General features: G+C 48.6%; 1 long non-coding RNA gene across 1 annotated transcript in view; it reads left to right on the plus strand.

Moving 5' to 3' along the window:
• Nucleotides 1-4,204: 4,204 nt before the first annotated feature.
• LOC140398841 (uncharacterized) overlaps nt 4,205-27,365 on the plus strand; it is a 41,901-nt gene continuing 18,740 nt past the window's right edge. Inside the window, exon 1 of the long non-coding RNA XR_011937589.1 lies at nt 4,205-4,306. This is a non-coding gene — a long non-coding RNA (uncharacterized lncRNA). The remainder of the gene's footprint in view (nt 4,307-27,365) is intronic.

Below are 27,365 nucleotides of genomic sequence, written 5' to 3' on the forward strand. Positions count from 1 at the left end.
CCATGCTAAATTGCCCCTCAATTGGAAAAATGAATTGGGTACTCTAAATTTTAAAAAAAATGCTACCTCTCAACTTACACTGGGTTCATTTTAGCAGCACTAGACATTGTCCAGCATTTGATGATTAGGGATAAAACCCAGACTCTGTCTGGAGTTTGGAGCACTCACAGTGGTGTACATTTTCTGGAGCAGCCAGTGTGGAAACTGCAACTTGAGGGGATATTTATTTATTTGTTTCATGGGGCATGGGTGTCGCTGGCTGGGCTGCATTTATTGTCCATCCCTGAGTGCATTTAAGAGTCAACTACATTGCTGTGTCGTCACATATAGGCCAGATCAGGTAAGGGCAACAGATTTCCTTCCCTAAAGGTTAGTGAACCAGATGGGTTTGTACGCCAATGGTTTCATGGCCATCATTAGATTTTTAATTCCAGATTTTTAAAATTGCATTCAAATTTCACCATCTGCCCTGGTGGGATTTGAACCCAGGTCCCCAGAGCTTGACACTGGGTCCCTGAATTACTACTCCAGCAACAGTACCGCTACACAATTGTCTCCCCGTAAGCGAAAAACTTGTTGAAGTGCAATCACTGTTGTCCTGTAGGAAATGCAACAGCCAATTTGCACACAGCAAGCTCCCATACACATCAATGTAAAACTGACCAGATAATTTGTTGGTTATTGTGTTAAATATCAGGACACCGGAGATAACTCCCCAGCTCTTCTTCAAAATAGTGCCATGGGATCTTTTACAGAGGCGTCAATTCTAACAACTGAATAATATTTCAAGCGCTCTGAGTCAGTAAAGTTAATACTACAATGGACCATTTTGATGCTATCATTGCAGCAAATTCAAGGATCAAATAACACAACTGAAACTCCAGTGAACTACAAAAAAATAAAAGTTCCCCTTGGGCAGCAAGTAGAGGAATACATAGATGGAAATAAGTGTCACATTATGGTGATCAATTGGTGCTTATTTTTGTTTACACTTTAAGGCATTGCAAACTATTGGCTGTTTGATATATGCCAATGACAGTCACCAAGTCAATGAAGCACGGATTTGTGACAGGCTGAGTAGTTTCTGAAATGCTATATGTATTATAAATGACACTGGCTTTATTTAATGAGATGTATTACTTATATCACTTCAGTACATGCAGAATACTTTAATTTGTACATGAATAGGCAAAAAGATCCAGCTTCTACAATGTAAAGGAAAATGGATTGTTGAAATCTCTGGTAACGTTTGTTTTATATGTATGTGTTTTAACTATATATAAAAGAGTTGCATTCTTATAACGCCTCTTACAATCACCAGATGTCTCCAACGAGTACATGGTGGCACAGTGGTTAGCACCGCTGCCTCTCAGTACCGAGGACTCTGGTTCAATTCTGGCCTTGTGTGACTGTGTGGAGTTTGCATGTTCTCCCCATGTCTGTGTGAGTTTCCTCCGATGTTGCCGGTTTCCTCCCACAGTTCAAAGATGCGCAGGTTAGGTGAATTGGCCATGATCAATTCACGGGGTTACAGAGGCAGGGCAGAGGAGTGGGCCTAAGTAGAGTGCTCTTTCGGAGGGTCGATGCAGATTTGACCGGCTAAATGGTCTCCTTCTGCACTGTAGAGATCTATGGATTCTGTATGATCAAACAACGAGCTGTCTTGAAATGCTTTACCACCAATGGTGAACTTTTAAAGTACAGTCAGTGTTGTAATGTCGGAAATGGAGCAGTCAATTTGCACACAGCAAGCTCCCACAAAGAGCAATGTGATAACGGCAAAATAATGTTTTTGCGATGTTGAATGAGGAATAAATATCGGTCAGGACATTGGGGAAAAGTCCCCTTCTCAATTTCAAAAGATCGCTGTGGGCAGTTGGGACCTCGATTTCAACATCTCACCCAAAAGGCATGATTTTCCAGCTGTACCCACTGGCGAGTGGAGCATCCAGTCCCGTCCCCGGCGGTGGAGAGTGTGAACACCAAGAACCCCATTGACAGCAGCGGGGCTGGAAGATCCTGCCACCGGTGGGAAATCTCCGCCACTGCAAAACATGCTGTGGGGGGAACCACCTTCTACCCACCCCGTACCCACCATCCCCTATCCACCATCTCTGTCGGCGCAGCATAGCCTCTCTAAGTCAGACGAGCTTCAGTCTTAATGTTTGTGCTCGAGTGCTGGAGTGGCATTTAAACCTCATGACACAGAGGGCCATCGACAGAGCCGCTGCTGACATGGTTTGCATCTTGCATTTTTCAGAGGTGGTTTTGCTTGTTGGAGTATGCTGTCTCAGTCTCCCAGAAAGTAGGTGACGTCCATTGTCCTTTAAGGTTGAGTTGAAATGGTTCAGATGAGCGGAAGATTGCATGCTTCTGTTAGTTCACTGCCAAGAAGGAGAGCTTCCTCTTGTGGGCATTCTTTGAACGAGCAGGTTGAAAATGCTGCCTTAATCACCCACAAGCAAAGAAATTAGGTCATTTTGAAGGAACCTCTGTTTAGCTGCCTCAGAGCATCAATATATTCAACCGTGTGCCTCATTGGAGGAAGGAGAAGAGGCATTTTGCCACCATTTCACTCCAATGACTAAAGCCGAAATACAAAACCATGATAAAGGCGGGGTAAAGTGCTGGTGAACAGCTACATTTGGGTTTACTCGCCCTCCTTAAGTCACCAGCTGTCTGGTGTACCTGCCCTGGCGTAGCTGAGGTAACCGGTCATGAGAAACACAAGGTGCTGATTACCTGAACTCCCGCATTTCCGTCAGCTCAACTCAAAACTTGACACAAACCCAGAACGAACATGCAAAAAATGTGAATTAAAGTTGGTCCACAGTGTTTCTCCACGAAGGTAAGTTGTACTCAAATCAAGTTATTTTAAGGTGATTTACCTCAAACACATTGAACATTGATGTATGAAAGGGTGGGTTTGTTGCAACAATATTTGCAAATTTAATCTTTGAAAGAAAACTTTGCAATATTTTAAATAGTACTGAATATTGTCAAAACAAACTTTTCTGGGCCAGGGTTGTATATTTGGATCCCCCCCCAAAACGTCCATAATTTATCTTGAAAAAACACCAATATTTATAATGTTTAAAATACACTTTCTGTGGCCACAACACAAAAGGAATTGGTGCATTAAAGAGTAAAGTAATATTAGAAGTTGGCTCTGAACAGGTTAATTAAAGCAATTGCACCATTCCTGATGGAACATAAAGAAGGCTGTCTCTTGCTGAGAGCAGGGTATAAGCAGATCAATCTGACGCAGTTTCTGCTTCGAGTACACAGGGAGAAAACCAATAACAGATTTATGTGAACCAGTTTAAAAAGCCTAGTGTGAATAGCACCTAAATTAAATTAGGAAAGCAACAGCATTAGAAAGGCTCCTGTTGTCTCTTAGTTATATGGCCATTGGATTAAGGATGCTTTAAGCACACTGTGTAAGATGTGATTTTATTAGGTTGCTCAGATGCATGAGGCTGACATGTTTATTGTGCAAGGCTCTGGCAATGATGTTCCAAACTGCAAGTGCTCACTTGATATTACGAGTGCAGCCTCTACTGTTATTAAGAGGATTTGAAAAAATCAATTGCTAACAGTAGCAGCTTGGTTAAACTATTTTTCACTTATTTTGCTCTAAACTACTAAATGTGCAGTGTGCCATATTTGCAATAATGCCTCATCGCTATTATTTCTTTTGTAAAATTCAGCGTAACTTTGTGATAGATTTGTATTCGGCTTTTCCCAATAATCGAGCGATGGCCACATCTCCTCGTCCATTTCAGTATATCTTGTTTAAAGTGCCTGCTTCTAACACTGTCAAATTATCAGTGGGGCACTGCAGTAAAACTGAACAACGGCAAACACGGAATGGGTCACAATTCATAAGATATACAGTTATACCAGGTGTGGGGGCTGCAAACAACGCAATAAAGTTTTGTTACTCAACATATGTCGGATAACAAAAATTGATTCCACATTCGGAGCTGTCTGCAGTGATGATGATACTAAGTTATGCCACAATAACTGCTCCCACAATCACTCTTTTTGATGTCACAATAATCTCTGCAGTATCGCAGCGACTACCTTGTGACATCATGGATCAGTTTAACTGCCCTTAGGTTTTTTTTTTAACTGTTTCCAGGCTCTTGAGGTTCCAAGCTTTCCAAATAAAACTAGTTAGCTTTCACACTCCTCCCTTGGATCCAGCGAGGCGGGTGTAGAGTTTTTAACCCATTTTACCAGATAATGCTTGAAGATCCTTCTGTTGTCCTTACGCAATTCCCATTGAGTGCTCAGCGGCAAGGTACGCAGCTGGATCAGATAATATGCCGGGGCAGGTATTTGTAGCCTGTTTCTGTACTGCACACCGAATTTTATCTGCCTCCACAACTGTATCTGTGCTGTCCTTCACGTCGCATTCCTATGTGTCTGAGATGTATTTTCTGCTTGTGCTTCTTGTCCCTCTGTCTGGATTCATTCCTCTATCTGTAAAGATCCAGCGTTCAGCCTGGCAACATTTCCATTAATGCATATGTTAAATGTACGTTTAACTTCAGATGTCATTTCAATTCCTATTTTTTTTTGATACCTTGCAATAGAAAAATGAGAAATTGATGATCATTTCTCTGCCACTGTCAGGGCTGTTCCATCAGTACTAATTAACCTTCTGTGCGTTCAGTCTTTGCATTTGTATCACCCGCCGGGGAAAGATTTTAAACTAAAAAGTTGTCCTGTGTCCTCATATAACTTGGCGGCTGATCCTGGATGCGTGACCCTGGATGCAAAAACTGAAGGAGCAAATTTATGTTTCTAGGCAGAGATTGGGCCAGCCTACAGTCACATTTGTGAGAGCATTTGAATCTTGTCCTATCTTTATGGGAAGGCCTTGGCTCTGAAGCATGTTAAAAAGGGGGGGAGGGGGGGACTCCCTGTCACAAGCAGCAGTCATGCCAAACAGCATTGATCCATTAAAGGGAAAGCTCGATAATTACAAGAGAAAGAAAGGAATAGAAGGCTAATCTGAAAAAGGTTAGATTAGATGATGTGGGGCGGAACCAGCATTAACCAGTTGGGCAGAATGGCTCATTTTTGTGCTGTGAATTCTATGCATTGCTAATGGGTTTGGTAATCTGACAACTCGGGCACCTCTGAATCATACATGGGCAGCAAGTTGACAGCGAGCTCTTCTTGGTGATAAACAATGTCCTGTAGTGCTGGGCTGAAGCCAGCCCAGTGATGTCCCAACTTCAACCTAGGGTTCATGACAGCTTAGCAGCCTGCAAGCCCCATTGCTGAGCAATGGCTGCATCAGTTCTGGCTGAGGAATGATTTTTTTTGTTTTAAATTTAGAGCACCCAATTCATTATTTTTTCCAATTAAGGGGCAATTTAGCGTGGCCAATCCACCTACCCTGCACATCTTTTGGGTTGTGGGGGTGAAACCCACGCAAACACGGGGAGAATGTGCAAACTCCACACGGACAGTGACCCAGAGCCGGGATCGAACCTGGAACCGCGGCGCCATGAGGCCGCAGTGCTAACCCACTGCGCCATCGTGCTGCCCTTTGGCTGAGGAATAATGACTGAAGATGTAAATTGGTCGGTGAGAACAGAATTAAGGAAGGATTGCTTGTTTAACAATCACTTGCAACTCATGTTTAACGGCCAGCCTTGCCTACAAGATCCCTCATTTGTTCGCTTTTTGGTCGTTTCTCGCTTTTTGTCATCCTTTCTTTCAAAAACTATTCACCTCTTCATTTTCCTTCCTAATTGAGGAAGACAAAATTTCCTTGGGCAGTTTTGTTGTCAGTTATGGCCCACACAGACGCCCGAAGCTGGGGTGAAATAGGAACCTATATAAAGGTGCCATGCCATTAATTCGAATGCGATCAGTTTGCATAATTGAATTAACTTGAACTGGCTCATTTCCAGTCACTTGACATTTGTACTTTATCTTGTGGCTCATTTGTAAGGCTCACCGACCAAGCCTCTGAAACTTGATGTTGTGAATTTCAGTGTTTCAGTCTGTGATAACCTGTGAAATAAGTGACACAAATGCATATTTTCTCACTCTTTTTAGATCCTCTCCCCACTCTTCGTTCTCCTTTGGCACCAAGAGGCTTGCTCTCATCAGGTTCCCGTCAGCACCAATTCAAGTTCCCAAAATTGGTCCTCATTATTTTCCTTCTTTCTCCCTCCCTTCCCCCTTCACCCCCCCCCTTCCCCCTTCAACCCCCCCCGCCCCACCCCACCCCCCCACCCCCCTCGGCCCCGCCCCCCCGCCCCCCCAAGTGCTGATGGATACCTGGACCTTAACAAATGGTACAAATCCTTACCCTGCAATCTCATGGCGCTGCCTGACGAAGCCTGCCTTTGATGTGGGTCTTTAAATCATTTTTAATGGTTTAAGATCTGACTTGGCAACTTTGCGTCATTAACCTTTGGTTTTAGTGCCAAGCATTAGCATTTTTTTTGTTGTTTGCAAATCTGTTTGTGGTCACCAGCAGGTTCCACATTCATTCAAAGTTCCGGAAAAGTATTTCAATATTCCGCCAGGCTATTTCGAGAGTGATGCTATCGCTAAGTCAGGGGTTTTACTGTGTCAGTGACAGAGAGAAGGGACCGGGCACAAGGGAGTCATTTACCACTTCATACCACTAAACATTGACCTTGTTCAACATTACTTGCAATATGGAGCTATTTGGTACTTTAAGTACTTTGGTTTCTCTGTGCTGTTGAACTTTAACTGCCAGTTTGGCAGCTGCTGCTTGTTCAACCGAAAGTGCAGAATCTTTAAAACCAATGCTGCCCATTTAGTCCAATGTAATGCAGGCTTTTATGCAGAAATAGGGGGCTAATTCTTGACAATGCATCAGTTTACAGATACTAATCTGACTTGCACCATTGTAAATATTTGACCTACCATTTTGTTTGCCAAATGGAGTCGGGTGAGCTTGGACATCCCGGGCTGGATTCTCCGTTATTGGGACTATGTCCCCAAGCCAGCGTCAAAACGGTGGAGTTTCACGCCAGAAACACTGCCGTGAAGGGAACACGAATTCCCAGCCCTGCAGGGGGCAAGCAGGGGCCCGGCGTATATCTAGCAGCTTTTGCTACAGATACGGGCCCCGCACTTCTGAGTCGGCGGCCTCCAGCAGCAGCGCCGTGCTCCGTGGCGGACCCGGACTGCGGAGCTGGACCCCAAAAAGAAAGCCCCCGATCGGCCGCACCCCCGACCATCAATTCCCACACAAACATTCCCCGGCCACCTATAAGGCCCCCCTCTGGCCTCCGATCGGCCCACCCCCGACCAGCAACTCCCACACAAACATTCCCCAGCCACTGAGAAGGCCCCCCTCTGGCCTCCGATCGGCCCACCCCGACGAGGGCGGCTGTGGACTGAGTCTGCAGCCACCGCACGAGTATTCCGACCGGCTGGACCACATTAGATCCACGCCGCCGGGGCCTCAGCCGGTCGGGGGTGAAGAATGGCCGGCGGGCCTCCAGCAATGGCCGCAGGTAGATCCCATGTGGCGCAGCTTACTCCCCGAGCGCGCCGCTTTTCTGGGCCCGCAGAATCGGGGAACCAGTGCCGGTCCTGATTCCTTGCGGGAAAATGTATTCTCTGCCCCCGCGCCGGCCGCGATTTCCGCGTCGGGGTGCGGAGAAACCAGCCCGTCATCTCTAATCCCTTGCCAGAGCCCAAACCTATTCTATTATTTCAGGTACAGGACAGCAATTTTCCAGATCACGTTTTGCGTCCCTGATACCTTCCTCCTCTTCTGCAAGTTCCCGACACGTGTGGAGTGAATGGTGAGAAATTAACTCTACGTGTAACAGGAAGAGAGTCGTTGTCTCAGTCACTTGTGAGTTCCGGCCACTGCTGATTTGACCAAGAGTTGCCTGGGGCTGCACTTTACAGTTTTGGATGGGGTAAGGGAGGCGGAACAGAGAGTGCACGGCCCGCTCATCCTGCCCTCCACCAATCCAGCACTTTCAACCAAGAGTTGGCCAGCCAATAATAACAATCTTTATTAGTGTCACAAGTAGCCTTACATTAACACTGCAATGAAGTTACTGTGAAAATTCCACATTTCGGCGCATCGGGTACACTGAGGGAGAATTCAGAATGTCCAATTCACCTAACAAGCATGTCTTGTGGGAGGAAACCGGAGCACCCGGAGGAAACCCATGCAGACGCGGGGAAAAGCGCAGACCCTGCACAGATAGTGACCCAAGCCGAGAATCGAGCCTGGCTCCCTGGCGCTGTGAAGAAACAGTGCTAGCCCCTGTGCCACCGATTAGCATTGTGAATGGGGGCTCATAATTGGGCATCCAGGAAAGGACATCTGGAGGGGAGAGGGGTTAGACTGTGAAGCAGAAAGTCTCCCTTTCCTCTCTCTGTCTCCTTCACCTATGTGCCCACCTATAAAAACTAAACAAATAACATCTGCTACAGTCAAACGCTGCCACCTCAGCAGCAGCCTCTGCCGCTAAATGCTCAACAGCGTGTTGAGTGATTTTGACACTCACTCCCTTCCGAATAATCGGAGGCTAATGGCTACCCGACATCGTCATATCGGACTTCACATGAGCGGCGTGGGGTGAGGGCTGCGGGGATGGGGGCCCCCCACCCAATTTACTGCCGTAAAACTCAACCCAAAAACTCCCAACGCCATCACCCTTGTGAATGCAGGTCTCAGAAATATCTGCCTTAACTTCCAGCGCCCACGTGTATGATGAATCCTGACTGGTGGGGTGGGTGGGGCTGGGAGGGGACGGGAGCTCTGCAAACGGTGTCCCTCCGCCTGGCAGGAGTTCAGCAGCCCAGTGGCTTCGGCCATTCAGTTGGCGCCCAAAGTGTTTGCAATTTCGCTTTGTGGTTAGTCTCAGCCAGTGGCGCTGCGTGCAATTTTTTTTCCCAAAATTAAAATATTACAGTGATACAAATCGGCAATGGCAGCTGCTCAGAGAGGTTTTTAATTGAATGATTATTGTATTAAGTGGCTGTTTTTTAATGGAACAAGTGTCTGCAGAATCCGAACTCTGCACGAATTTAGACGTATTCAGCATCAGACACTTCACACAACTGGGGGAAAAAAAGCACTCGTACATTTCAGGGGCCAGGGTGTATTTACTTTCGAGGAATTCATTCATGAAACAATGATCTGAACCTGGTTTAATTTGGATTTTTCTTTCAAACAATGTGGACCCCCCCAGCACACAGTAGCACGTGAAAGGGTTAATCCAGCAGTGCTGGTAATGATCAGGGGCAACCTGAGAAGTAAATATCCAACATATTAATCTTGAGGTACATGTGAATTCAGATTTCTGAGTGAATACCTTACCGAGGGGATATGCATTTTGCATTCACTATTGTGGAAAAAAACATTAACTACTGACAATATTATTACCTTCCCCCGACTCCCAGGTCAGACAAGAACCATCTCACTGTGTTTTATTTAATCATAAATCCCTGCTCCGTAAAATGAGAAACAAGAGCGATCACTCTTTCGAGCTCCTTCCGCATGTCTCCCTCAGTTCACCTTCCTGACAGATATGAGCTCGTACATCGCTGCCTGGGTCATGAGCCGTCACTGAATGGGTCCAGAGACTTGAACGCTTCGCTGAAGAGAAAAACCTGCAAGAAATTAAATTCTTCACTTGGATGGTTAGGGTGACTTGCTTGCTCTGTCGGCTTGTTCTTCATTATTTTTCGGCTGATAACTGACTTGCGAGGATGTCTTGTCTGTTTAATGCCATCGTGGTTGGTTCATGGGAGGAACAGGCTGTCAGTCTCTTTTTTTTCTCTCTCTCCTGTACATATATAAACCCACTGAATTTCACTCTACAAATTAATTATATCAGAGGGAGCTGAAACAGAAATATTCTAAGTATGTCCCCATTCAGCAATTCTCGTAAGGTATTTGAAGCACATCCCAAGATTATTTGCAGCACAACCTTGTAAGATATAACGGTGAATGTAGGCCAGGTTAAAATGTATCAGGGATTCTGGGGGGAGGAGGGGGGGGTTAGGGAATTAACCTTTAACTGCTGCTTTTCTGTCGAGAATGGGAAATTGTAACAATCATCGAAAAAGATCAGTGGATGAGAATAAATACGAGGGCCTACATCAATAAGCTGGTGTGCCATCCTTCCTCGAGACGGCATTAAATAATTTAAAGATAAAATGCAGATCTTTTCATTGCTTCATTTGAAACAGTCGGAAATGCGCAGCAGCTAAGTTTATTTTTCTAGCACTCTGTCATGTAGAGGTGCAGAATTCCTAAAATTAAAAGCAAAGAGCTAAAAAAAGGGTGGTTGGTAATTAGCCAAGCGGCTGAGTGTTTCTCATTATCAGCTCACCCTTTACAAAATTGAAACTCGTATATTTAAATCTTACACATTTAAAAAATTGCCCTCATTGATTGGCATTTAAGAATCAGCCTCCAAACAATAGGCGGTTGTCTCTCCCATAGATCTCTGAAAGCGAGCATCATATTCTTTTTTAGCTCTTAGAGGTTTTTAAATACATTATTGATTTTCTCTCTCTCTTTCTCTCTCTCGCAATGGAAGACTACTGCATTACGACCAGGTTGTTTTATTCTTTATCCATATGACATTTAGGTACTTGTGAAAAATTATAGCAATTATAAAATCAGCATTTGACTGGTAAAAAAGTGCAATCAGCTGTCACATTGGAAAGCACTTGTTCTGGAATACTATTAGCTCCGTGAGGCTGAGGCGCAGTGCTGGGAGAGAAAAAAAAAAGGTTTAACCAAAGGGCAAATGCATGAAATTTACTTGGAAATTGCTATTTATCACCCTGTGACTTCCTATTGTAAAACTCCAGTGCAGGCACTTTGTGGATACTCCATTGGTACTCCAACTGAAATCCTCGCGGTCTCTCCTGCCTTTGACTAGTTTTTTGTAAAACAACTTTGCTTTACAAATCTTCATAATGAGCACGGCTGATGAATGAGCCACATTTTAAGAGGGGTCTGGGCCTGCAGTGACTTGCCCCATCGTGGCGTTTTCATGTTTCTGCTGTCTTGAGGAGGGAAAGAAACCTTTAAGAGGCAGCACAGCACAGTGGGTTACAACAGTCACAGCCTAAACAGATTTGTTTGGTTGGGGGGGGGCTGGGGCTGGTGCACAGAGGTGAAGTATTCTCACTCCGACATCTATTACAGGGGTACTAAGTGAAATGAGCTTGGGCAGTCTTTATGTATTTCCCAGTGGACTCAAATCTGCAGCGCAAACTGCCCATAATTTGGCACTAATTGGGGTAGGATTAGTCAAAGAGGTTAGAAGGATGGCTGGTGTGGGAAATGGAAATGCCAGACTGGTACAGTAGCTTGAAAGGAAGCATGAATCGGACTTGGAAGCACTTGATGCTTTAGAAGATGCCAATTTTGGTTTTGATTTACAGCTGAAAATAGAAGAATACACAATAGCTTCAGAAAATGGGTGTAAAATATCTCAATGTTAACCTGAATTAGAAAAACAGGCCATTCATGGTTTCTGCTGCACATGGGCTTCCTTGTCCATCGCACCTTGCTTCACCTCATCCTGTCAGCACACATTTCTAAAGGGGGGAGAGGGGGGAGTTGGGTAGTTTAAGGGGGAGGGTAGAATGCTTGGATGGATTGCATGAGGGTGGTGGTGGCGGCCATCTTGGAGGAGCTGAGGAAAAAGGCAAGCCCGACCACGCAGTGGCATGTCCACAAAGTGATTATGGCTGACCCTAAAAGACAGGGAAGGGTGTAGACACCACCCGTCAGGATGGTCACCTGGAATGTGAGGGGGCTTAACGGTCCGGTCAAAAGATCCCGAGTCTTCTCCCACTTGAAAAGCCTGAGGGCCGTTGTAACCTTTTTACATGGGACACATCTGAGGGCCAAGGATCAGATGAGAAAGAGCTGGATGGGACAAGCGTATCAATCAAATTTTGACGGGAGGGCAAGAGGGTGGGAATCCTGTTTAATTATTGGGTACCTTTTACGGTGATCAACAGAGTGATGGACCTGGGAGGCACGTTATATTTAGGTTTGTCACGTGTACCGAGGTACAGTGAAAAGTATTGTTCTGTTTACAATCCAGGCAGATCGTTCCATACTTGAAAAACATAGGACATACATAAATGGTGAGTGGGGCTTTGGAAGGTGCGCCAGTGGTACTGGTATATGTGTGCGCCCCGAACTGGGATGATGCAGAGTTTATCAAGAAAACGTTGGCAACGATCCCCGACCTCGGCTCCCACCAACTGATCATGGTGGGGGTGGGGATTTCAACTGTGACTTAGGGTGGACAGGTCAAGTCCCTGGCCATGTGCAAGATCAGGAATGGTGGAAGAGCTGACTGTTTTAATGGAATAGATGGGAGGTTCGGCCACCTGAGGGAGAAGGGAGTTCTCCTTCTTCTCACATGTTCGCTGGGCATACACCCAAATAGACTTCTTTATGGTGGGGAAATCAATGCTTCCACGGGTAGTGAGGGCTGAATATTTAGCAATAGTTATTTCAGACCACGCAACACATTATGTGGCTGTGAGGTTGGGGATAGGTCGGGCCCAGCGCCCCCTGGAGGTTGGACAGGGCTCTCCTCGCCGACAAGGCTTTTTGTGAAAAGTTGGCACTGGCCATCGGTAACTATGTGAGCTGCAACCAGGATGGGGAGGTTTCACCCTCCATATCCTGGGAAGCATCAAAGCCGGTGATCGGGGGGGGAGATAAACAGGACCCCCAGAGATTGGGGGGGGGGGTGCAGGGGAGGCAGTTAGACAGCAGTTGATCCACTCCATATTGGAGATGGATCGGCAGTACTCCGCAGCGCCAGCATCGGGGCTGTGAGCGGAGAGGAAAAGACTGCAAATGGAGTTTGAGCTGATTTTAACCGGGAAGGGGGTGAGCCAGTTCCACCATTCACGTGGGACCTTCTATGAACAGTGTGACAAGGCCAGCCTTTGGTCACCTGTTGAGGAATGAGGAAGCAAGCCACCGCAAGGGAGATAGCACAGATCAGGGACGAGGAGGGTCGGCTAGTCACGGCTCCAGAAGAGATCAATGGTGCCTTTGGAGCCTCCTACCGATGGCAGTCCACATCTGAGCCCCGGTGGAGACTGGGAGATGAAACAATCTCTGGGCGGGCTACACGTCCTGATGGTGGAGGAGGGAAGGGGGCAGGGACTGGGAGCTCTGTTGGGTCTCAAGGACGTCATGGAGTGCATCACCTTCATGCAATCCGGGAAGGCGCCGGAACCAGATGAATTCCCAGTAGATTTCTACATTGCGGCGGTGCTGGCTTCACACTTGCTGGGGATGTTCAACGACTCACTGTCGAGGGGCACAGCCTTCGATCTCATTGGTTCCAAAGAAAGACAAAGACCCAGTGCAGTGTGGGTCATATTGACGCATCTCACGTCTGAATACTGATGCATAGTTTTAGCTCAAGTTCTGACAAAACAGCTGGAGAGTTGATTTCCAGAAGGGATTGCGGAGGACCAGACCAGGTTTGTCAAAGGCCAGCAGCTGTCGGCTAACATCAGGCGATTGTTGAACGTTGTCATGTCCCCACCAAGGGACATCTCTATGAATGCAGAGCAGGACTTTGACCGGGCGGGATGGAAGATCCTCTTCGAGGGACGGGAATGGTTTGGGTTTGGGCCAGTATTCACCCCGTGGGTTAAACTGTTGTACAGTGCTCCTATGGCGAGCATCTGGGCAAATACCATGAGCTCAGATTATGACTGGTTGTACATATCCCATCATCGTTGCCGGTTTAATATGGACTTGGGGAGTCCACACCGAGTAAAATAAAGAAAACTTTGTTTTATTTACGCACCATATTTACACTGCCCGGTAGATCCCTACTGGGTTCCTGTTTTGGTCGGTGCCTTGCTGGCTGACCCTTTATACAGAGAGGAGCTCATACTCCACAAGGACGATGGGGAAGATAATCATCCCCACCCCATAGGACCCATGCGAGCTATTACAGGCATGAGGCAGGGATGCCCGTTTGCTCCTGCTGCTGTTCATCTTCGAAACTGAGCCATTGGCTATCGTGCTCAGGTCATCGGATGGTTGGAGAAGCAGTGAGAGAGAAGGCGGAAAGCATTGAGGGTCCTTCTATGCGAACGATCCGCTGCTCTACATCTTGGACCCCTTAGCCAGCATGGGAAAGATAATGGAGCTCCTGAGGAAGTTCGGAGCCTTCTCAGGATACAAAGTAAACCTGAGCAAAAGTGAAATATTCCCGGTTAACCCCAGGGAGTGGAGGTGGAGCTGGGAGCCCTGACGTCCAAGTTGACTCAAACCACGTTCAGGGCCTTGGGGATCCAGATGACTGGCCCACACCTGAGCCCGGCTCCACACATTGGCCAGTTTGGTGGAAGGGGTGAGAGGGGACCTGCAAAGGTGGCACTCACTCCTGCTCTCCCTGGTGCGGAGAGTGCATACAAAAACAGTACATACTACCGAGGTCCCTGTTTGTGTTTCGGTCACTCCTGATTTTCCTCTCCCAATCGATCTTCACCAAGGTGGATCAACTGACCTCAGCATTCGTGTGTCCGGGGCAGAATCCCAGGATTCAGAGAACTGTCCTGTAGAGGGGATGGCACCCGGGGGGGGGGGGGGGGGGGGGTCAGGCACTGCCAAACCTTATGTACAACTACTGGGCAGCGAACGTGGAAAGGGTGCGGGGTTGGCTTATGGAGCCGGGGGCTGAGTGGGTGCCGATGGAGGAAGAATCTTGCATAGAGATGTCATTTCGAGCGCTGGTTGCTGCCCCTTTCCCGTCCCGCCCGGCCAGGTTCTCGACGAGCCCAGTGGAAGTAGCACCGTTGAAAGTCTGGAACCAATTCAGATACCATTTCAGGTTGAGGGGCATGTCCGTCTTGGCACCAATTTGTGACAACGATAGATTCATTCCCCATTCAGGAACGGACACTACCTACAAAACGTGGATGAGGCAAGAGTGGGTAGTGAGGTTTAGGGACATCGTGAATAGTAGGTTTGCAAGTCTGGAGGAACTGATGGAGAAATTTCAACTCGCGAAAGCAAGTGAATTTAGATACCTCCAGATATGGGACTTTCTCTGCACGCAGGCCCCCTCGCTTACCAAAGCACGCCTTGCTGGACAGCATGTTAGTGTAGGAAGAGTTGGGAAAGGGGAAGATCTCAGGCATATACAGGCGATTGCTGGAGATGGCAAGGGCTCTCTTGGATGATACAAGCGAGAGGTGAGAGGAGGAATTGGGCCTCGGGCTAAAAGGAGGGCTTTGGCATAGGATCCTATACAGAATGAATTCCAACTCTTGCACTAAACTGGGCCTGATACAACTGAAAGTGGGAAGAGGGCACACCTGACCAAAGTGCGCATGAGTGGGTTCTTCCCCATGAGTGGGTTCTGTAATAAGTCCACGAAGGCAGAAGTCCCGTCACCAGAATTCCTTTATTTACAAACTCAACAGCTGAACAACCATGACCATTCAGTCCGCTACCTACACCGGGAGTGCAGAGGATCTGACACTCCCTGTTATATACACAGAAAGGGGTTCCCTGATTGGGCCACTAATCAGGGAACTCGTATTCTAATTGGCCAATCTCAAAGGCCTGGCCTAAGTCATTCCACCACAGCCGCCCCCTCCCCCCCCACCCCGCAGTCCGAGGAGCCCCCATGATCCTCGTGACTCATGGGTCTCCTGCTTCGTTTTTGCGCTGGGTCAGGCTCCTCCACTTCGGCCTCCGACGTAGGGGGGTATAACGGCCAGGCGCCCGATTTTTCCGATGTTAGCGCCTGAGGGGCGGTTCACCCCTTTCCTCCGGCAGCAGTGATACAGCTGCGGCATCCACGGTGTCCAATTCCGAGTCCGATGTCCTCACCAGTGGTGTCGGAGGGGTGTGAATAGTTTGTCGGGGAGGTCTCTCCACGGTCCTTGGTATGCTGGTCTGAGTCAGCTCCGGAGGAAGAAACAAATCTTTATTACATGTTTTCCCACACGTATCTCATACAACATAGGCCCTGTCCTGGCCTTGACTGATCCGGCTACCCATGTGGGGCCATTCGCATAGTTTCTGACCCATACATTTTCACCCGTGTTGAACTGCCTTTCTCGGCGAGCGTTGCCATGGCCCCTGCATTGGGGCCATGACTGATGGCCGTGTCACGCTCTATTCTGCCACCTAAATTCAGGAATACTAGACTCAGCCGGATTCGGAGTCGTCTGCCCATGAGTAGCTGTGCCGGTGCTGTTCCCGTAGTGGCGTGCGGGGTTGTTCTCGAGTCAAATAGCCCCCCATAGCAGGGTCCCGACTCTTCTGCTCCAGTAAGGGTGGAATTCCACTTGGACCGATCTTTCCATCCCCCTAGTTAGCACCATGCATTTTATTCTTGATAAAACCGGGTCCCTTTGGGTCCATAAACGAATGTTTTGTGTGGTCACTGGAAGGGTGTCCAGGAAATGTAACGTCATTACCGTTTACTCTATTTTAGGTACTAATGGCGGGGCGTATGGTAATGGCAGCCTGCTTAGTCCATCGCCGTTTGCCACCCGGATTCCTGGCCCATGCTCCAGTTGATACTGGTACGCCGCCAGTAGTAGGGCCCAGCGTTGGATCCAGGACGAAGCTATTGGTGGTATTGCTTTTTCTTCTTTCAACAAACCCAGCAATGGCTTGTGGTCTGTAATTATAGTGAATTACCGCCCGTACAAATACTGGTGAAATTTCTTCACCGCGAATGTCACAGCCAGTCTTTCCTTTTCGATTTGGGTGTACATTCGTTCTGCTGCTGCCAGTGTCCTGGAAGCAAACGCTATAGGTCCTTCCTGTCTGTTTTGCCCTCTGTGTGCCAAAACCGCACCAACGCCATATGGAGACGCGTCACACGTGAGCACCAACTCCTTCCTGGGGTCGTAGTGTGCCAAGACGCTCTCGGAGGAAAGCTGTTCTTTTATCTTCTTGAAAGCCCTGTCTTGGTGGGCAGCCCACTCCCAGGTTTGCCCCTTCTTTAGTAATTGGTCTAGGGGGTCCAAGATGGAAGCTCCGTTCCATATGAACTTTCTATAATATATCACCAGTCCTAAAAACAACCTTAACTCCTGGAATGTGGTGGGGTGGGGCATCTTTAATCACCCTCACCTGATTCACCAAAGGGTGTAGCCCTGATTTGTCAACCTTGTACCGCAGATAGGTTACTTGAGGTGCTCGAAAAACACATTTTCCCTCTTTAGGCGCAAGCCTACTGCTGAAAACCTCTGAAGGACTTCCTCCAGGTTTTGCAGGAGTTCGGCCTTTGTTTTTCCTGTAATGAGGACGTCGTCCAGGTAAATGGTGAACTTGTGGTAGCCCTTGTAATATATTCTCCATTGTCCTCTGGAATATTGCACAAGCTGACGATACTCCGAAGGGTAATCTTGTATACTGGAAAAGGCCCTTCAGGGTGTTTATCGTTGAGAATTTTTGGGACTCTTCGTCCAGCTTCAGCTGTCGATATGCGTGGCTCATATCCAGCTTTGCGAATAGGAGTCCCCCAGCCAGCTTTGCATACAAATCCTCAATCCGGGGAATTGGTTATTTGTCCAGTTGTGAGTAGCGATTAATCGTTTGTTTGAAATCTCCACAAAGGCGGACCGAGCCATCCGGCTTAAGGATAGGCACCACGGGTGCCGCCCACTCTGCAAACTGGACCGGTTTTATTATTGCCTCACACTCTAAACGTTTTATTTCCATATCGACTTTCTGCCTTAATGCGAAGGGTACTGGTCGGGCCTTGTAGAATTTTGGGACTGCCTCTGGATCTGCATGCAATGTCGCCTTTGCTCCCTTTATTGTTCCGAGCCCTTCTCGGAAAACCTCTGGGTATCTGCATAGGAGTTTGTTCAGGCGCCCACTTTCCAGCTGGAAAATGTTTACCCAATCCAGCTGGATCTCTTTTAGCCAGTTTGGTCCCAATAAGCTTGGTCCCACACCATTCACTACCATTAAAGGCAGCCTAACCAATTGCTCTCCGGAAGCCACAGTTACATGTGTTGTGCCCAACACTCTCAGTGGTCCCCTGTGTATGTCCTCAGTTTTGCCGAGGTCCTGGTTAGGAATAAGGTTTGGGGTCCAGTGCGCATTTTATTGAATACTGTTTCCCATATCACGGCTGCTCCCGTGTCGACTTCCATCAGTGTGGGACGCCCATTCAACCTTATGGATAATTTAATGGGTTTTGATTTCACCATCGTTACACAATTTATTTGTTCCTCGTCGGAGGTAGGTGGGGTTTCTAGGGTATGCATTCTCCTGTAACCCAGCCTACGTGACCTTCTCCAAGATTTTGGTTTTGGGCTTCTATTTCTCCTTTCTGGCTCCGATCTCTGGCAACAACTAGAATATTCTGCCGGGCGAAAGGCTGCAGGGGCTGCCGTCTGCGAGTGGGCCTGGTTAACTTTGTGTCCGAATCATTCCTGTGGGTGGCTATGCAGTTGCCTATCCCCCAGCAGTAGTTCCCCATCTCAGTTTCACTGGTGTGGCCGTCTACCTCCGTCGGAGTACCCTGTAACTCGTGCGCTCCGCTTGCCACTTTTTCTCGGGACAAAGCCATCTGCAATGCTTGTTTGCAATCCAGCTCGACCTCTGCTAACAGACGTTTCTGTATTGCTAAATTATTTATTCCACATACCAAATGGTCTCGGAGCATCTCATTTAGCGTCAGGCCAAATTCGCAAGCCTCTGCTAATCGCCTTAATCTTGTTAAAAAGTTTGTAACTGACTCCCCAGTGTCTCGGAATGCTGAGTAAAACCGGTACCTTCGCTGGATCGGAGGTGGCTTCGGGTCATAGTACGCTTTTACAAAGTCCGTCAATTCCTGGAAAGTTTTCGTGTTCGGTGCCTCCGGAAAAGTGAGACTGCGCATATTGGCAAAGGCTGCTGGGCCACACGCGGTCAACAGAATGGCCCGTTGCTTTTCATTCGGAATGATATCATTTGCTCTAAAGAAGTACTTCATCCGCTCTACATATTGGGCCCAGTCTTCCACTGCAGAGTCAAAAGAGTCCAACTTTCCAAATAAAGGCATTTTGCCTGTCAGTGGCTTATCCTCAATATGCGGCAGCTGCTGACGAGCAGGTTTCTTCGGGTCGTTCCGTTTTCCTCGTCGCCACTATAATAAGTCCACAGAGGCAGAAGTCCTGTCACCAGAATTCCTTTTATTTACAAACCCAACAACTGAACAACCACGACCATTCAGTCTGCTGTCTACACCGGGAGTGCAGAGGATCTGACACTCCCTGTTTTGGGCCACTAATCAGGGAACTCGTATTCTAATTGGCCAATCTCAAAGGCCTGGCCTAAGTCATTACAGGTTCTTCCTTGGGGTGGAGGATAGATGCGAGCGATGCTAGAGGGGGCCGACGGACCACTCCCACATGTTCTGGTTCTGCTCAAATCTGGTCATGTTCTGGGCCTCGGTCAGGAATCATGGGAGTCAGGATGGAGCCCGGTCCGCTGGTGGCGATCTTCAGGGTGTCGGACTTGCCGGAGCTGTTTGAGGGAACAAGGCCGGCCTTTTGGCCTTCGTCTCTCTGGTAGCCTGGCGACGAGTCCTGCTTGGGTGAAGATCGGCAGTTTCACTGAGTGCCTCGGACTGGCTGGAGGACCTGGCAGAATTCCTAAGATTGGAGAAAATCAAATTTGCTATCAGGGAGTTGGAGGAAGGGTTCCGCTCCAGGTGAAAACAACTCATCGCCGCCTTTAAGGATCTGTTCATGTGCAGCAACAGGGGGGATGGGGAGGAGGGGACAGGGACAGGGTTTCTGGTGTGGGGGGGGACATTGTTTACTGTGTAAACCAAAAAGAATGACTAACTGTTTGCATTACATTTACCTGTTCTACTGTTGTTCACGAGCTGTATTGTCTTTGATTTGTTTTTGCTATGTTTGAAATAAAAATATATATTTTAAAAAAGTACGGGCGCAATCCTCCCGAAAGGGAACAAAGTCCGCGAGCGAGCATGTTTAGCCGCGTGTTTCCCAGCACACGCCTGGACGGGCAGGGCGTGGCCAAGGCCACACACAGCTCCGTTTTGTACAGTGGGGAGCCATTTTAGCCAGAGATCGGGACAACACCTCGGAGGCCACCAAAACTATCCCCGACCTCCCCCAGCCTGAACGCACTGTGAGAGGGTGCCTGCACCTCCTCAACCCCGGCACGATCGCAGGCACGCAAAAAACGCCAGCTTGGCACCGCCAACCTGGAAGTGCCCATGCCAACTGACAATGCCATCTGTGCACTTTGGCAGTGCCAGACTGGCACCCAAGTAGCACTGCCAGGATGCCAGGCTGATACTGCCAGGATGCCCAGGTGGCACCAGCAGTGCCAGGGCACCATCCTGCCCAAACGGCATGCAGCTGGAGGCCTCCAATCCCCTGGGAGACCCCCCCACAAGTGGTGCTCCATTGAGTCCCCATTTGTGGGGATTAGTGCTGAACGGCGCTCACCCGAGGTCTCTGAGGCAAAGGGGTTGAATCCCAAAGCCTCAGGTACCTCGGGAATCTGCACAGTAGAGTGAGGCTTACTGCCTCACTCTAATATGTAGTTTTGCCAAAACATGATCCCACCCATTGTGGTCCAATGCGGTCTCTCGAGGCGTAGCGGGCTGGGTAGATCCCAGGAACGAGGTCTCCGTCTTTCAATGGCCACGCTGCCCCGCGGCGAGCTGATTTTCAGGCAAAGCAGGGCCATTGGATCGCGCACTACATCTCTTATGCAACTCATGGTGTATGAGTCGACTCAATGTATAAGACAACCCCTATTGTTTTGATGCCAAAAGCCATGTTTAGCCAACATTCTCCATTATTGGGACTATGTCCCCACGCCAGCATCAAAGCGGTGGAGTTTCACGCCAGAAAAACTACCTGAAAGGACCACTAATTACAAGCCCTGCAGAGGGCCAGCAGGGACCCGGAGTAAATCTCGCAGCTATTGCTGCAGATACGGGCCCCCGCACTTCAGGGTCAGATGCTGCGCATGGGCACGGTGGCGGCCTCCAGCGGCCGCGCCGTGCTCCATGGCGGACTCGGACTGCGGAGCTAGACCCAAGAAAGAGACCCCCACCCCCAATCGGCCGCACGCCCGACCCTCAACCCCCGCACTAACAGTCCCCGGCCACCTATAAAGCCACCCCTGACCTCCAATCTGCCCGCCCCCGACCAGGGCGGCCGTGAACTAAGTCCCCAGCCGCCAAACGAGGATCTCGACCGGCTGGAGCTCATTAGTTCCACGCCGTCGGGACTTCGGCCAGTCGGGGGGGGGGGGGGGGGGGGGGAGAATTGCTGAGCGGGCCTCTGGCAAAGGTCCCAGGCGGCATTATTGAATAAAAATGTCTGATGTTGCAACAGAAGACCAGAGAATCTGGTCACAGGAAATGCCAAAAGACCAGGATGCCTACATAACCAGTTTCCAGCGACTCATCATCAAACAGCAGCAAAGCCACGAGTACTCATTATGTCACATTAACAGATGAAATGCCCCTGAATTCTGATGTGCCCTGCAAGCGAATTGTGGAGTGGAAAGGTTTGAAAGAGGTTCTCGTAAAAACCCCAGGACGTGGGAAGACAAGATTCACATCAGTACTAGCCTACATGTCTGACGGAACTATATTGAAGACTATGATAAATTTTAGATGTAAAATAATACTGAAATTCAGGATGGCTCTGTGCATGCTCAAGATAATGGTTGGGTGGATGAAGATGGAGTGAAGTCCATAATGTGTGGAAAAGGCACCATGGTGGTCCGTGTAAAGAGTGAAGAGTGCAGCTCACTAGTGTGGGACATGCCCAGACCCCGATGAGATCAAGAGGCACCGACAAAGAGATAAACACCCACATTGCAGCTATGCCAGAGGGCCTGACGTCCAACATTCAATCTTTGGTTTGACGCCTCAAGAAGTCACTCAAGTGTCATGTTCACGTCAAATGGAATAGATGGAGTGGTTGATGAAGGAAAACCCTTCACAAAGATTGGAAATGTGCACGCTGCACCGCATGATGCTGTGTGTCTTTTCGTCATCGAAACGTGGGACGCTGTTAATGCACCAGACCGTCATCAGATCATTCAAAAAATGGCAATAGCCAATCACTGAATGGCGAGGAAAATGATTTGTTGTTGAGGGGTGATCCTGAAATCACAAGTGCCAGATCTAATCCAGAGTGGGATTTCTTATGATGGTGCCACAGTCAAAGTGACTGAGAACGATTCTGATGAACCCATTGCATCAGATGCCGAACACACTGAATTCAATCTTTTTAAAAAACATTTTGATTGTGGTTAAAGGTATCCTTGCCGATTTATCCGTTGAATAGAATGTGTCGCATTGATTTAATTTAAATTACCAGCCTTCTCTTTTATTTCACATTTCAAAATGGCTGCCACCTACATCAATAGAGACGGTGCACAATTTATACTCGGCATTGAGGTTCCCCCCTCCCCGCCACCCCCATTTTTGGAAGGGGTTTGAAGGTTGACATATAAGCCACAATCTACACTGCTCCAGGTGGTGACAAGTTCCACATTCTAACCCCACTCAAGCTGCCAATATATATTTTGTTGGATGCCATGTTTACAGTGTTGTTGGTGTTCGTATGTAGAGCGCGCTAGTGAAACGGTGAGTTGCTGCTCTATTGCGAATGAACTGGCAGAATGCCTGGCCTCTCCTCAATCAATTTCTCATATGATGTATTCCTACTCTCCAGGGGAGACCAAGTGCAGACAAACTACTTCCCTAGAGGGAGGGGGGGGAGAGGAAATTGGAGGTCAATCAACTTCTATTGCTCTCAAGTATCTCCATGCAGCCAGATCGAGAGTGAAATTGGCAGAGGCCCCCGAATGTTGATATCAAAGGCAGGTTAAACTCTAATCAAAAGTTGGCAGGGTGGCATTTTGGTGGCATGGAAGGAAATATTTTGTGTGCTAGCCTGGACATTTGTAGGTGTATAGACGTCATAGACGTCATAGAATTTACAGTGCAGAAGGAGGCCATTCGGCCCATCGAGTCTGCACCGGCTCTTGGAAAGAGCACCCCACCCAAGGTCAACACCTCCACCCTATCCCCATAACCCAGTAACCCCACCCAACACTAAGGGCAATTCTGGACACTAAGGGCAATTTTTCATGGCCAATCCACCTAACCTGCACATCTTTGGACTGTGGGAGGAAACCGGAGCACCCGGAGGAAACCCACGCACACACGGGGAGGATGTGCAGACTCCGCACAGACAGTGACCCAAGCCGGACTCGAACCTGGGACCCTGGAGCTCTGAAGCAATTGTGCTATCCACAATGCTACCATGCTGTCCTATAGTGTAAACAAGATCACACCAATGATATTCCATCTATTACTTGATTTAAAAAAAAGAGTTTCTCCTCCCTCAGTGCTACCAAGTTGATAAGATGACTGAAAATGATCAACATCTGTTTCTATTTCTTTTTCAACCTGCTAAATCCAGGGGTATGGGCATCAGCTCAACCGTGAGCTGCCTTCTTGGCTCATCTTGTTGCAGGTTTGATCCTGTTGAAAATTCTGTGTCCTGAGTTCATCTCCTTGGACTAACATTGGGCTACTGTTTTCCACAGCAAGGTATCCAATGGCATTAGATTTGCCCCCGGCGCTCTATATTTGCCTCCTTGGTTACTGGCAATGTGAGCTGCAAACAGCGCAGTGGGGGAAATATAACAGCGGGGACCGAAGTGGACAGGACAACCAACGTGCTATCAAGGTAAATAGTGCGTTTCAAGGACATGGAAACAAACACAGAAGCATGGATCAAGGTGTACTTTAGAGATTCACACAAATAATGATCACCGTGATAAGGTAATAGAGGGAAAACAGAGAGGAATTAGAGGCTTCCAGAGAAAAGGGTATGGAGGAGTAAATACGGAACGAAAGAGGAGAAATATTAAGTTCATGCACTTACCTTTTCAGTCACAAATCTTTTACACTGTTGCAACAATCAGCAGCACTATTAATGTCCTGTACAATAAGCAGTGATATAACCAGAAGGTACAATAAACATTGATGTAACCTGAGCTTTGTCAAAGGTAGACAGCTTACTTCGAACATTAGGCGCCTGCTGAACGTAATAATGACTCCATCTGGGGAGAGAACACCAGAGGTGATCGTCTCCCTAGACGCAGAAAAGGCCTTCGACAGAGTCAAATGGAAGTACCTCCGAGATACTGGAGCGGTTTGGGCTTGGAACAGGGTTCACCTCCTGGTTAAAACTCCTGTACAACGCTCCCATAGCGAGCGTATGGACCAACAATACCAAATCCCGATACTTCCAGCTGCACAGGGGCACCAGACAAGGATGCCCACTGCTGTTCGCTCTAGCGATCGAACCACTAGCAATCGCGCTCAGAGCAGCAAAAAGCTGGAGGGGGATCCGAAGGGGAGGCAGAAAGCACAGAGTCTCACTCTATGCAGATAACCTGCTCCTCTACATTTCAGACCCACAGAGCAGCATGGACGGAATCATCGCGCTCCTGAAAGAGTTTGGCACCTTCTCGGGCTACAAACTCAACATGAGCAAAAGCGAGATCTTCCCAGTACACCCACAAGTAGGGGGGGGCAGCACTAACGGGACTGCCGTTCAAACAAGCCCGACACAAATTCCGCGATCTGGGGATCCAAATAGCCCATGACTGGAAAGGGATCCACAAATGGAACCTCACCAGTCTGACGGAGGAAGTAAAAAAGGACCTGCAAAGATGGAACACACTCCCACTCTCCCTCGCGGGGAATGTGCTGCCCAGGGACCTCTTCCTATTCAGATCCATCCCGATCTACATCCCCAAGGCCTTTTTCAAAGCACTGGACAAACTAATCATGGTGTTCGTATGGGGGGGAAGAGGAATGCTAGGATCCCAAAGCAGGTCTTACAAAAAACAAAATCCAGGGGAGGGCTAGCCCTCCCAAACCTACAATTCTACCACTGGGCGGCGACGGCCGAGCGAATAATGGGATGGATCAAGGAGCCAGAAGCCGAATGGGTGCACGCGGAGGAGGCCTCCTGCATGGGGACCTCCCTCCGGGCCCTCGCCACGGCGGCACTCCCATCCCCACCCAAAAAACATTCCAGCAGCCCGGTGGTGATAGCCACCCTCCAGTCCTGGAACCAACTACGGCAGCAATTAGGCCTGGCCAAAATGTCGGACAAAGCTCCCATCTGCAACAACCATAGGTTCACGCCAGCGCTGACTGACGCCACCTTCAAAAGATGGGGACAGGACAGAGGGACACTGACAGGGGCCTGTACACAGACGATAGGGTCGCAACAATGAACGAACTGACAGAGAAATTCCAGCTAGCCAGGAGGAACGAGCTAAGGTACCTGCAACTCAAAAACTTCCTACACAATCGCCATGACAGACATTACTGGAAGAGTTACTGGACGCAAGCATACTAGATAAAGGAAACTGTAGTGACATGTATGACCGACTGGTAGAAAGGGCCGACACCGTACTGGACGGAACAAGAATGAAATGGAAGGAAGACCCGGGGATCAAAATAGGGTGGGGACTCTGGAGCGAAGCACTGCATAGGGTCAACTCCACCTCCACGTGCGCAAGGCTCAGCCTGACGCAACTGAAAGTGCTACTCAGAGCCCACTTAACAAGAACCCGTATGAGTAGGTTCTTCCCGGAGGTGGAGGATAGATGTGAACGGTGCCAAGGAGCCCGGCCAACCATGCCCACATGTTCTGGTCTTGCCCCAGACTTGTGGGGTACTGGACAGCCTTCTTAGAGGCAATGTCCAAAGTGGCGGGGGTGAGGGTGGAGCCATGCCCGAAAGTGGCGGTCTTCAGGGTTTCAGACCAGGCAGATCTATTTCTGGGGAGGAGGGCAGACACCCTTGCCTTTGCCTCCCTGATCGCCCGCCGTAGAATCCTGTTCGGCTGGCGGTCAGCAGCACCACCCAAAGCTGCAGACTGGCTGTCCGACCTCTCGGAGTCTCCAAATGGAGAAAATCAAATTCGCCATCCAAGGGTCGACGGCTTCCACAGAACGTGGGAGCCATTCACCCAATTGTTCCGGGACCTGTTTGTGGCCAACGAACAAGCAGAAGAATAGCCAGGTAGCCAAGAATCAGGGGAAAGTAGCCAAGGCATGAGAGGGAGAGATAGACTGGGAGAGGGCGTGGGACTGCTAAATCTAAGAGGAAGGAAAGGCGAACCACAGGGGGGAGGGGGAGAGGGGGTGTGGGGAGTGGGGGGGAAGAGGGAAGAGACAGGGAACAATAGAGGAGAACCATGGAGGTGTGGGGGAGGAGGGGAGAGGCAAGGAAACGTTAACAAACTTAGCATCCACAGGAACAGAGAAAAAGGAGAATACAGGCCGAAGATGGGAAGGCTGGCTGAAGCGGAAGCGAGCACGAGACGACAATGGCAGCAAAATCCATCCAGGAGAAGTGAGGGACAACACCGGCACCAGACCCATGCGCGTATTGCCCTCCGTGATTGTCTCTCCGGCACACAAATGTATATCTGCCCACTTCCCCCCCTCCCCCCAGTCTCCGCCCGCCCGCCCCCCACCCCCTACACAAACAGATGCCTACTTATGTGTGTAAATAATTGGTTTTGAATTTCTCTCATGTTGCTACCTTTTTTCTTTTTCTTTTTTATTCTTTCCCTTTGTGATTTGTGTGTGTTTGCCCTTCTCTTCTTCTATAGTCCTAGCGATGAGGACTGTCAGAGGATACAGCAGGATTTAGATTGTTTGGAGACTTGGGCGGAGAGATGGCAGATGGAGTTTAATCCAGACAAATGTGAGGTAATGCATTTTGGAAGGTCTAATGCAGGTAGGAAATATACAGTGAATGGTAGAACCCTCAAGAGTATTGAAAGTCACAACACAAGGGCAACACAGGTGGAGAAGGTAGTCAAGAAGGCATACGGCATGCTTGTCTTCATTGGCCGGGACATTGAGTATAAGAATTGGCAAGTCATGTTGCAGCTGTATAGAACCTTAGTTAGGCCACACTTGGAGTATGGTGTTCAATTCTGGTCGCCACACTACCAGAAGGATGTGGAGGCTTTAGAGAGGGTGCAGAAGAGATTTACCAGAACGTTGCCTGGTATGTAGGGCATTAGCTATGAGGAGCGGTTGAATAAACTCGGTTTGTTCTCACTGGAACGAAGGAGGTTGAGGGGCGCCCTGATAGAGGTCTACAAAATTATGAGGGGCATAGACAGAGTGGATAGTCAGAGGCTTTTCCCCGGGGTAGAGGGGTCAATTACTAGGGGGCATAGGTTTAAGGTGAGAGGGGCAAGGTTTAGAGTAGATGTACGAGGCAGGTTTTTTACGCAGAAGGCAGTGGGTGCCT

This window comes from Scyliorhinus torazame, chromosome 22, assembly GCF_047496885.1.
Source record: "Scyliorhinus torazame isolate Kashiwa2021f chromosome 22, sScyTor2.1, whole genome shotgun sequence".
Lineage (NCBI taxonomy): Eukaryota > Metazoa > Chordata > Chondrichthyes > Carcharhiniformes > Scyliorhinidae > Scyliorhinus > Scyliorhinus torazame.